This window comes from Oncorhynchus masou, chromosome 24 (assembly GCF_036934945.1).
Source record: "Oncorhynchus masou masou isolate Uvic2021 chromosome 24, UVic_Omas_1.1, whole genome shotgun sequence".
NCBI classification, from domain to species: domain Eukaryota; kingdom Metazoa; phylum Chordata; class Actinopteri; order Salmoniformes; family Salmonidae; genus Oncorhynchus; species Oncorhynchus masou.
In genome coordinates this window covers 92462120-92475139 of record NC_088235.1, presented here as the reverse complement: position 1 = coordinate 92475139, position 13020 = coordinate 92462120, and the positions used below count along the sequence as shown (strand labels likewise).

General features: G+C 42.0%; 1 protein-coding gene across 1 annotated transcript in view; it reads left to right on the top strand.

Moving 5' to 3' along the window:
- Positions 1-1998: 1998 nt before the first annotated feature.
- LOC135513036 (discoidin domain-containing receptor 2-like) overlaps positions 1999-13020 on the top strand; it is a 61132-nt gene continuing 50110 nt past the window's right edge. The window contains 1 exon segment of the mRNA XM_064935686.1: positions 1999-2202. The gene's annotated coding sequence lies outside the window, so the exon portion shown is untranslated.

The following is a 13020-nucleotide window of genomic DNA, read 5'->3' as shown; positions in this document are numbered from 1 at the left end:
AAATTGGCAAAGCAATTCACTCTTTGTCCTGAATACAAAGTGTTATGTTTTGGGCAAATCCAATAAAACACATTACTAAGTACCACTCTTCATATTTTCAAGCATAGTGGTGGCTTGTTTGTGTTATGGATATGATTGTAATCGTTCAGCACTAGAACATTTTTCAGGATAAAAAAAGAAAGAATGTAGTTAAGTATAGCCAGAATCCTAGAAAACCTGGTTCAGTAAGCTTTTCACCAGACACTGGGAGATTAATTCACACTAAAACACAATGCAAAATCTACACTGGTGTTGCTTACCAAGAAGACAGACAGTGACCAGCATGGTCAAATAATAATGATCACAGGCAGAACAGTTGAAACTGGAGCAGCAGCACGGCCAGGTGGACTGGGGACAGCAAGGAGCCATCATGTCAGGTAGTCCTAGGGCTCAGGTCCTCACACCTACTCATTTTCTATTTATTTGTACTATTTTCTATGTTGTAGAATAATAGTGAAGATATCAAAACTATGAAATAACACCAATCATGTAGTAACCAAAAAAGTGTTAAACAAATCTAAAATATTCTCAACTAACATCAAGGCGGTGGCCCGTTCCTGTAGGTTCATGCTCTACAACATCCGCAGAGTACGACCCTGCCTCACACAGGAAGCGGCGCAGGTCCTAATCCAGGCACTTGTCATCTCCCGTCTGGATTACTGCAACTCGCTGTTGGCTGGGCTCCCTGCCTGTGCCATTAAAACCCCTACAACTCATCCAGAACGCCGCAGCCCGTCTGGTGTTCAACCTTCCCAAGTTCTCTCACGTCACCCCGCTCCTCCGCTCTCTCCACTGGCTTCCAGTTGAAGCTCGCATCTGCTACAAGACCATGGTGCTTGCCTACGGAGCTGTGAGGGGAACGGCACCGCAGTACCTCCAGGCTCTGATCAGGCCCTACACCCAAACAAGGGCACTGCGTTCATCCACCTCTGGCCTGCTCGCCTCCCTACCACTGAGGAAGTACAGTTCCCGCTCAGCCCAGTCAAAACTGTTCGCTGCTCTGGCCCCCCAATGGTGGAACAAACTCCCTCACGACGCCAGGACAGCGGAGTCAATCACCACCTTCCGGAGACACCTGAAACCCCACCTCTTTAAGGAATACCTAGGATAGGATAAAGTTATCCTTCTCACCCCCCCCCTTAAATGATTTAGATGCACTATTGTAAAGTGGCTGTTCCACTGGATGTCATAAGGTGAATTCACCAATTTGTAAGTCGCTCTGGATAAGAGCGTCTGCCAAATGACTTAAATGTAATGTAAAATGTAATGTTCCTGAGTGGCCGAGTTACAGTTTTGACTGAAAATCTATTGCAAGACCTTAAAATGGTTGTCTAGCCATGATCAACAACCACTTTGACAGAGCTTGAAGGATTTTGAATAGAATAATGGTCAAATGTTGCACAATCCAGGGTTGAAACACTCATAGAGAAAATCCCAGAAAGACTCACAGCTCTAATTGCTGACAAAGGACCTTCAACAAAGTATTGACCCAGGGGTGTGAATACTTACGTAAACGAGATATTTCTGTATTTAATTTTCAAAAAATGTGCAAACATTTCCAAAAACATGTTTTCACTTTGTCATTATGAGGTATTGTGTGTAGATGGGTGAGAACATATTTAAGCCATTTTGAATTCAGGCTTTAACACAACAAAATGTGGAATTATTCAAGGGGTATGAACCATTTCTGAAGGCACTGTATTTGTCAACAGTATCAAATGTAATTTCCTCCACACAACAAGAATATGCAACGTTGAATTTACATTGTTTTGCTGCCGTGAATTAAAGTGGTTTCATCGCTACCTCAGGCTATCAAAATAACTTTCTCCTCCAGGAGAAAAAAAGCATTCTGATTGGGTACTGGGCTCTGACTTAATTGAAACCTTATTTGTAGCATGTGAAATTCTGGGACTTTGGCATGCCCCCAAGAATTCTCAGAATGCGATTCCCCCTCTTTCTCTGCCTCCGCTCCAAGCTCCGTTTTATTATTTTTTTCAAGGGTGTCTTGCATCAGCCCAGTGAGTATGAGAGGGAACTGAGCGGAGCGAGGAAGAAAATATCGAAAAGGCTTGGATTCTGACAGAACTGGGGGCACGGACACTCACTGGAATATTCCACCGCTTCCTCTGAACAAATGGTTTGAGAGGACACAACTCTTTAAAAGTACGTTTCAAACTTTTTCTCAAAAATAACAATTTTTTAAATGTGTTTCAATGGCGAAGGGTTTGGGTTGCACTGGAAGCTATAGTGATACTTTGCTTTCTTAGAATTGTGTCAGTACCTCTAGGTGTCTCAGCGTGTTTATAGTCTAGTTATGAACCCAGTATCCCGGGTTTTCTTGAGTGAGAGAGAGCTACTGTTTACATGGCAGACTAGAATAGAGGATAGCAGAGAGATGAGATGCAGCCTATCTCAGATCCACACTTCACTGTGTAAAGCACCGCTGCAATCCAGCTGCTATACACAGAGGCCATTTACACTCATACTGTATTAACTGTGTCTAGTTTGATTTAAAATGACATCTCTTTAAAAATGTTGACTGAAAAAATATGTTGTGCTTCCCCATTGATAGAGGGATATTGTAAGTCTTGTTTTATTGTCTGGAGAAGCAGCAATGGAACTAATGCAGAAATAGCTTGAGGCTTTTTCACTTTCGTGCATCGAGTTCAAACCCCAGAGAGAATTTGTTGTGCTTTGTTTTTCTGGACATTTGTTTACTGTGTTATGGAAAAGTTGAGCAACTGTAGACCACTTGAGTTCCTGGCCCTGATATGTTATTTTGGCTTGGTATTATCATACATACCATGCATCTTTGTGTGTCTATCCTTGTCCTCTTGTGTCATGCAGGCAGGATATAGGTATTACGTAGGTGGTATGTGGGTGACAGATCCAATCCAAACAGAGGCTAAATTCAACCATTTTTGATGTGGGGACGTACCGCAATCACTTAGCAGGCAGTTTTATCCCAAATAAATATCAATATATACATAGTCATGACTCATACAGGATCTAATGGTCACTGGTCTGGTGTTGCCGGCACCTCGCTCCAGCCGGGCTGAGCCATCTGAACCAGGTTAGTGTAGATGACCACAGTGTCATAAAGGACAGTTGTTCTGAGGAGGTCAAGGTGGTGAGGCATGTGGTGTGACCCCTTAGCCATTCCTGGCAGGGTGTGAGTGGGTATGTGAGAGTGTGTGTTGAGCCAGGTTCATGACCTCACTGATGGTAATAGCCAGTCTTGACATCTCTCTTCCAGCTCTCAACATGTGCTTTAAGTTATCAGAGGAATAGACATATCATTTCAATTAGCAACTCCTCCCTCGCTCTCTTTATCTCTCCATCCCTGCCTCCCTCTCTCCCTCCTTCCCCATGGGGCCTCAGAGTCTGTCCAGATACAGAGGTAGAGATGTAATGACACACTACTGAACCAGCAGGGTCAGGGTGTAATTTCAACTCCTTTCAAAACACAGCAGAGGCACCCAGTGCTTACATGGACTTGCCTGCCTGCCGTAGGTCCATGTCTGACTGAGCCCATACAGATCAGGCCCCTCGCTGGCAGCATATTCCATAGTGTACCATTTTGATGTACTCTTATGGGTCAAACTTTATTTGGATAGTTTGGATATTCCATGGAAAAAGTATTCTATGTATTATTGTGGGTCACATTTTATTTGGATAGTCCGGAAAGTTAATCTGTAGGTGCTGTACAGATGGTCATACTATCAACAAACTATCTGTTGATAACAAACTGCTTGCTAAAGTTAGGGTTAGGCTTAAAGGGTGTTTTCACATATTTTCCTCTTTAAAATAACTGATCTCAGTCCTCTTTAAAAAAATATATATTTTTAAATGTACTCAGAAAATGAGAACATGAAAGCTGGTGGTTCCTTTTAACTTGAGTCTTCAATATTCCCAGGTAAGAAGTTTTAGGTTGTAGTTATTATAGGACTATTTCTCTCTATACCATTTGTATTTCATATACCTTTTAGTTTAGTTTATTAATTTGACCATTTAAAAAAAACAAGCACACATAAAATGTAAAAGCCATACATGCACATGAATAAAATCATCAAGGATAACACACATAGTCTGGGACTTATTTCCATTGTGGTCCTCTTGAGACAAGATGGCTAGACAAGATCAAACACAGTATGGCAGTGAAATAATAAAACATAAACAAAGAAGAAGAACATCTATCTCATTCCAGTTACATCATAGGGGTCATTCATATGGGCATTGGATGTTCTAATAGGTACTTTAATATTGCTAGCCTAATCTCTGGAGTTGATAGGCTTTAAGTCATAAACAGCGCAATGCTTGAAGCACAGCGAAGAGCTGTGGCAAATGCACGAAAGTGCTGTTTGAATGAATGCTTACAAGCCTGCTGCTGCCTACCACCGCTCAGTCAGACTGCTCTATCAAATCATAGACTTAGTTATAACATGATAACACACAGAAATACAAGCCTTAGGTCATTAATATGGTAAAATCCGGAAATTTTGAAAACAAAATGTTTATTCTTTCAGTGAAATACGGAACCGTTCTGTATTTTATCTAACAGGTGGCATCCATCAGTCTAAATATTGCTGTCACATTGCACAACCTTCAATGTTATGTCGTAATTATGTACAATTCTGGAAAATTAATTACGGTCTTTGTTAGGAAGAAATGGTCTTCACACAGTTCGCAACGAGCCAGGAGGCTCAGACTGCTGCATATACCCTGACTCTGCTTACACAGAATGCAAGAAAATTGACACAATTTTCCTAGTTAAAAGAAATTCATGTTAGCAGGCAATGTTAACAAAATATGCAGGTTTAAAAATATATACTTGTGTAAGGATTTTAAGAAAGGCATTGATGTTTATGATTAGGTACACATTTGTGCAACAACAGTGCTTTTTTTCATGAATGCACTTGTTAAATCACCTGTTTGGCGAAGTAGGCTATGATTCAATGATAAATTAACAGGCACCGCATTCATTATATGCAACTCAGGACAAGCTAGATAAACTAGTAATATCATCAGCCATGGGTAGTTAACTAGTGATTATGTTAATATTGATTGTTTTTTATAAGATAAGTTTAATGTTAGCTAGCACCTTACCTTGGCTCCTTGTTGCACTCGCATAACAGGTCGTCAGCCTGCCACACAGTCTCCTCGTGGAGTGAAATGTAATCGGCCATGTAATCGGTGTCCACAAATGCCGGTTTCCGATTGTTATGAAAACTTGAAATCGGCCCTAATTAATCGGCCATTCCGATTAATCGGTCGACCTCTACTCCGGAGTTCCTTTTGAGTGTTCACACTGCACAAAACAATTAAGCAAACCACACGTAGTTCACTAAAATTGGCCGAAAGGGACCATGTGTGAAAACACCCTTTGAATAAGGTTTAGGGTTAGGGGCTTGTGTTAGGGTTAGGGTTAGGGTTAGGGTATGGGTAAACTAGGGTTAGGGTATAGGTAAACTAGGGTTAGGGTATGGGTAAACTAGGATTAGGGTATAGGTAAATTAGGGTTAGGGTATAGGTAAACTAGGGTTAGGGTATAGGTAAACTAGGATTAGGGTATAGGTAAACTAGGATTAGGGCTAAGGTATAGGTAAACTAGGGCTAGGGTATAGGTCAACTAGGGCTAGGGTATAGGTAAACTAGGGTTAGGGTATCGGTAAACTAGGGTTAGGGTATCGGTAAACTAGGGTTAGGGTATAGGTAAACTAGGGTTAGGGTATAGGTAAACTAGGATTAGGGTATAGGTAAACTAGGATTAGGGTATAGGTAAACTAGGGTTAGGGTATAGGTAAACTAGGGTTAGGGTATAGGTAAACTAGGGTTAGGGTATAGGTAAACTAGGGTTAGGGTATAGGTAAACTAGGGTTAGGGTATAGGTAAACTAGGGTTAGGGTATAGGTAAACTAGGGTTAGCGTATAGGTAAACAAGGATTAGGGTATAGGTAAACTAGGATTAGGGCTAAGGTATAGGTAAACTAGGGCTAGGTTATAGGTAAACTGGGGCTAGGGTATAGGTAAACTAGGGTTAGGGTATAGGTAAACTAGGGTTAGGGTATAGGTAAACTAGGGTTAGGGTATAGGTAAACTAGGGTTAGGGTATCGGTAAACTAGGGTTAGGGTATAGGTAAACTAGGGTTAGGGTATCGGTAAACTAGGGTTAGGGTATAGGTAAACTAGGGTTAGGGTATTGGTAAACTAGGGTTAGGGTATAGGTAAACTAGGGTTAGGGTATAGGTAAACTAGGGTTAGGGTATCGGTAACTAGGGTTAGGGTATAGGTAAACTAGGGTTAGGGTATAGGTAAACTAGGGTTAGGGTATCGGTAACTAGGGTTAGGGTATAGGTAAACTAGGGTTAGGGTATAGGTAAACTAGGGTTAGGGTATCGGTAAACTAGGGTTAGGGTATCGGTAAACTAGGGTTAGGGTATAGGTAAACTAGGGTTAGGGTATCGGTAAACTAGGGTTAGGGTATCGGTAAACTAGGGTTAGGGTATATGTAAACTAGGGTTAGGGTATTGGTAAACTAGGGTTAGGGTATAGGTAAACTAGGGTTAGGGTATCGGTAAACTAGGGTTAGGGTATCGGTAAACTAGGGTTAGGGTATCGGTAAACTAGGGTTAGGGTATATGTAAACTAGGGTTAGGGTATATGTAAACTAGGGTTAGGGTATAGGTAAACTAGGGTTAGGGTATAGGTAAACTAGGGTTAGGGTATAGGTAAACTAGGGTTAGGGTATATGTAAACTAGGGTTAGGGTATAGGTAAACTAGGGTTAGGGTATAGGTAAACTAGGGTTAGGGTATAGGTAAACTAGGGTTAGGGTATAGGTAAACTAGGGTTAGGGTATCGGTAAACTAGGGTTAGGGTATAGGTAAACTAGGGTTAGGGTATAGGTAAACTAGGGTTAGGGTATAGGTAAACTAGGGTTAGGGTATAGGTAAACTAGGGTTAGGGTATATGTAAACTAGGGTTAGGGTATAGGTAAACTAGGGTTAGGGTATAGGTAAACTAGGGTTAGGGTATAGGTAAACTAGGGTTAGGGTATAGGTAAACTAGGGTTAGGGTATATGTAAACTAGGGTTAGGGTATAGGTAAACTAGGGTTAGGGTATAGGTAAACTAGGGTTAGGGTATATGTAAACTAGGGTTAGGGTATAGGTAAACTAGGGTTAGGGTATCGGTAAACTAGGGTTAGGGTATAGGTAAACTAGGGTTAGGGTATAGGTAAACTAGGGTTAGGGTATAGGTAAACTAGGGTTAGGGTATATGTAAACTAGGGTTAGGGTATCGGTAAACTAGGGTTAGGGTATAGGTAAACTAGGGTTAGGGTATATGTAAACTAGGGTTAGGGTATAGGTAAACTAGGGTTAGGGTATAGGTAAACTAGGGTTAGGGTATCGGTAAACTAGGGTTAGGGTATAGGTAAACTAGGGTTAGGGTATAGGTAAACTAACCTAGCAGGGGTAAAAGAAACAACTGAAACTATACTGAGCATAAATATAAATGCAACATGCAACAATTTCAAAGATTTGACTGAGTTACAGTTCATAGAAGGAAAACAGTCATTTTAAATAAATTCATTAGGCCCTAATCTATGGATTTCGCAGGTGGGTGGGCCTGGGAGGGAATAGGTCATGGGGGGGCCTGGGAGGGAATAGGCCATGGGGGGGGGGGGGGGGGAATAGGCCCACTCACTTGTGAGCCAGGCCAACCCACTGGGGAGTTTATATTTCTGTTCAGTATAGATCCCCTACATACTGGTCTTACAAATAATTAGGAAAAAATGTTTGGGAGGTTCTCTTCTGCACTATTCAACCAATCCAGTAAATGTGGAGGAGGAGTTGAGTGTCGCCTTGGGTGAGTTCGAGCGGATCACTTTTGTCAAGTCAGTGGTCACCGCCTTTTCAAAGTGTGTTGCATTATGGGGATTAAAATTGTCCAGCATAGGGCCTCCCGAGTGGCGCGGTGGTCTACTAGAGATTCTGGGTTCAACTCCAGGCTCTGTCACAACTGGCCGCAACCTGGAGGCCCATGGGGCGGCGCACAGTTGGCCCAGCTTCGTCTGGGTTAGGGAGGGTTTGTCCGGCAGGGATATCCTTGTCTCATCGCGCCAGGTGTACAGTGTTTGCTCCGACACATTTGTGCGGCTGGCTTCAGGGTTGGATGGGCATTGTGCCAAGAAGCAGTGCAGCTTGGTTGGGTTGTGTTTTGGAGGACGCATGGCTCTCGACCTTCGCCTCTCCCAAGTCCGTATGGGAGATGCAGCGATGAGACAAGACTGTAACTACTACCAATTGGATACCACTTGGGCAGAAAAAAGGGGTAAAAATGATTTTTTTTTTAATTGTCCGGCGTGTGCCTACATGTCAACTGCATGAGGCCATGACTCTTCACCATGACTCTTAATATATATATCCCATTTAGCAGACGCTTTTGTCCAAAGCGACTTACAAGTCGGCTGGGGCCACTACTTTTTCATATGGGTGGCCTCAGCGGGAATCGAACCCACAACGCTTGGCGTTGCAAGCGCCATGCTCTACCGACTGAGCCACACTTCACCATGACTCTTCACCATGACTCTTCACCATGACTCTTCACCAACCTTATCCTGCTGCCATCGCCTGCATTGTTGGAGGTGATTTTGTTTGACCCATGCAAACGTGACCCAAGATGTGACTGAAAAAGGAACTAACTTTCCCCAATTCGTGTATACATGGATATGAGCAAATTAATGTGATGTTTGAGGGTCTCTCACACCAATTTATTGTACAATGTACACACATATATTTTCACTTCATGAGTTTGTGATATGGCGGTTGGAGACATGTTTATTTTTACATTACAAAGACAAACTTGAAAACAATGTCAACACCGCCATGTTGTACTGGGCCTTGCTGTTGGAAAACCACATCAGTGTCCGACTCTTGGCTGTCGCAGATGCACCACACCCGACTTCACTCCTCGACTTTCGTCTACAGTCGGTTTGTTTTCACCTTACCACTCAAACGAGCCCCTTGTTAATGTCCAAAAGCAGAAGTAGTGTCACAGGCTCTATTTCCATTTCCCCTGAGAACCGGAACATCCGGTTGTTGGGGACTCGGCGGAGGATAGGGTAAGGCTTAAGTTTAGGGTTAGAGCTAGGGTTGGGGTTGGTAGATAGTTGGTTAAAATGTTACTGATAGTCTGTAGAGCGTTTACAGATGGACTATACGAATAAAGTGTTATATTTAAAGACAGGGTGAACTACTGGTTAGTATGCACAGTCACACTCAGTCTTGTCCTACTCTAAGTACCAGTGTACATGAATATCACAACCACCCAAACGTCTAAACTGGTTCGTGATCAATGCTTAGCAAACTAGGCTGAAGTTGTTTGTCTCTTGATGGTTCAGTTTTGAGGTCCATATGATGAGAACATAGTGAAGAAAGAGATGAATAAAACATAATGACTTTGCTTTGAGTGGGAAAATGCCTTGAGTGGATGGATAGAGAGGAAAGAGAAAAACAGAGGGAAGACCAATGAGACGGAGCTGGTCTCTTAACGCCTCACACAGATGGATGGATTGGCAAGAACCTGAAAACAACAGGAAAATGTTAGAGAGAAATATCTCAGCTCTCTCTCTATCTCTCTCTCTCAAGTGACTACTACTAAAGAATGGAACATTTTGTTGAGTATCATGAATAAGCAGTACGATATTCAAGGAAACATAATGATCCAAACTGTCTCTGAGTGTACTGGAGTGTCTTGGGAGAAATGTCTTGACAGCTTGAAACCACTCAGACATACCGTAGTAATAGAACAATACCTATGGTGGTGTTTTTAGAAGTAGAAGTGGAGCAGTAGCACATTATTTGGATAGTCCCAAGGAGATGTTTGTAGATGTTCAGTAGACGTTCAATAACTGTCAACAACATTTCAACTCCACTAACCCTAGCCCTAACATGAACCCTTATCCTAACCTTAAACTTAACCCTTACACTAACTGTAAAATTAATATTTACGTTAACCCTAATTCTAAACCAGTTGCTTATCAACGGATAGTTTGTTTGTATAGTATGACCATCTGTATGGGACGATCCAAATAAAGTGTGACCGTGGAGATATTTGTAGTAGCAGTAGTAGTGTTACATTTGCAAGCAGTAGTTGGGTAATTTATTGAAGCAGCAGTAGTTGGTAATATATTGAAGCAGTAGTAGTGGTGTAATTTATTGAAGCAGCAGTAGTTGGGTAATTTATTGAAGCAGCAGTAGTTGGGTATTTATTGAAGCAGCAGTAGTTGGGTAATTTATTGAAGCAGCAGTAGTTGGGTATTTATTGAAGCAGCAGTAGTTGGGTAATTTATTGAAGCAGCAGTAGTTGGGTAATTTATTGAAGCAGCAGTAGTTGGGTAATTTATTGAAGCAGCAGTAGTTGGGTAATTTATTGAAGAAGCAGTAGTTGGGTAATTTATTGAAGCAAGCAGTAGTTGGGTAATTTATTGAAGCAGCAGTAGTTGGGTAATTTATTGAAGCAGCAGTAGTTGGGTAATTTATTGAAGCAGCAGTAGTTGGGTAATTTATTGAAGCAAGCAGTAGTTGGGTAATTTATTGAAGCAAGCAGTAGTTGGGTAATTTATTGAAGCAGCAGTGGTTGTACTTTAAGTGGTAATATTGACATGAACAGATTTAGTTGAGTAGTAAATAATTGAGATGGATGGATAAAGGCAGAGTGAGAGTGGGTCTGGGGCTCTGAGAGGATTTAAGCACCATGGTCCAGCAGACTGACTGCTGCTGTTATGGGGGGAAATGGAAAATAACTTCTTGGACCTGACCGTTGAGTTTCCACAGGGCTTCATTTAACTCTAAAAACTCCATCCAATACTGTTCAGTTTAAAACCTCTCTTCTTTTTCTCCTCTCCCTCTCTCTCTTTCTCTCTTTCTTGCTTTGTCTTTCTCTCTCTACTTTCTCTCTTTTCCTCTCTGACGCTTCCCCTCAGTCTCTCGCTCTCTCCCTCAGGTCTCGTTAAGCCCAGCTGGGTATCATTAACGCTGAATACAGTCCAGATAGTCTTACCAGCCAGACAGTCAGGGAGAGGGTCACTAGTATCAGGACTGGGAGTGACACCAATTGAGAGTGTATAGTGTTTGAGTGTGTGTCACACAGAACCCTACAATTGTGTTGTTGATTCGGACTTCATCCTAGGTAGCACATGGACCAGCCATCATTCTATATAATCTTCCCTTCTCCCCCTCCCTGCCATGTGTCACACATTAGCATTACACATAAATGCACATAATGGAGTCTTGTGCTCTCCAGTGTTTCCTCTCCCTCCCACCTCTCGTGTGTGTGGCGTGCATGCGTGGCACGCGTGTGTCACAGTCTGAAACTTTACAGCCTATTTTTATATGCCTACACCTGGCTCTGGTTTTGGATTAAAAAAGCAACTACATTTGATTAGGATTTCATGCATTTCCATCAAAATGAAATCTCTGCTATGACATGTTATGGGCTTAAGGGGAAACTAGAGAAGCTGTAATCAGAAGCTGATGTGGCTGGTCATGGTAGCTTGTCTAGCGTATGGCTGCATACACACACATACACAGCTCCAGCTAATGAACACATGGCCAATAAAATGCTCTCTGCATTGTTTTACTTTCTGTTAATTTGCCCCGCCTGTCTGCCCAGGTTGCATTGCTCTTACCAGCCATAGCTTGTACTTTCACACCCTTGAATTAATCAAATGTTTAGGTTTTTATGTTTTCCAGAGAAGAATAGTTTGTGGATATAATTGTATGTTTGCATGTGCATGTGTGCAGTGTACACGCATGTGTGTCCTTGTGTGGCCTGCGTGTGTGGCCTGCGTGTGTGTGTATGTGACCAATTTTATTGGTCACATACACATGTTTAGCAGATGTTATTGCGGTTGTAGCATAATGCTCCGACAGTGCAGTAATATCTAACAAGTAAAAAATAACAATTACACAACATATACCCAATACACACAAATCTAGTAATGGAATTAAGAATAGAAAAATATATGAAAATGCAATGTCAGCAGCTTAGAATAAGATACAGTAGAATAGTATAGGATACAGTATATACATACAGTGGGGCAAAAAAGTATTTAGTCAGCCACCAATTGTGCAAGTTCTCCCACTTAAAAAGATGAGAGAGGCTTGTAATTTTCATCATAGGTACACTTCAACCATGACAGACAAAATGAGAGAAAAAATCCAGAAAATCACATTTTAGGATTTTTAATGAATTTATTTGCAAATTATGGTGGAAAATAAGTATTTGGTCACCTACAAAGAAGCAAGATTTCTGGCTCTCACAGACCTGTAACTTCTTCTTTAAGAGGCTCCTCTGTCCTCCACTTGTTACCTGTATTAATGGCACCTGTTTGAACTTGTTATCAGTATAAAAGACACTTATCCACAACCTCAAACAGTCACACTCCAAACTCCACTATGGAGAGCTGTCAAAGGACACCAGAAACAAAATTGTAGACCTGCACCAGGCTGAGAAGACTGAATCTGCAATAGGTAAGCAGCTTGGTTTGAAGAAATCAACTGTGGGAGCAATTGTTAGGAAATGGAAGACATACAAGACCACTGATAATCTCCCTCGATCTGGGGCTCCACGCAAGATCTCACCCCGTGGGGTCAAAATGATCACAAGAACGGTGAGCAAAAATCCCAGAACCACACGGGGGGACCTAGTGAATGACCTGCAGAGAGCTGGGACCAAAGTAACAAAGCCTACCATCAGTAACACACTACGCCGCCAGGGACTCAAATCCTGCAGTGCCAGACGTGTCCCCCTGCTTAAGGCAGTACATGTCCAGGCCCGTCTGAAGTTTGCTAGAGAGCATTTGGATGATCCAGAAGAAGATTGGGAGAATGTCATATGGTCAGATGAAACCAAAATAGAACTTTTTGGTAAAAACTCAACTCGTCGTGTTTGGAGGACAAAGAATGCTGAGTTGCATC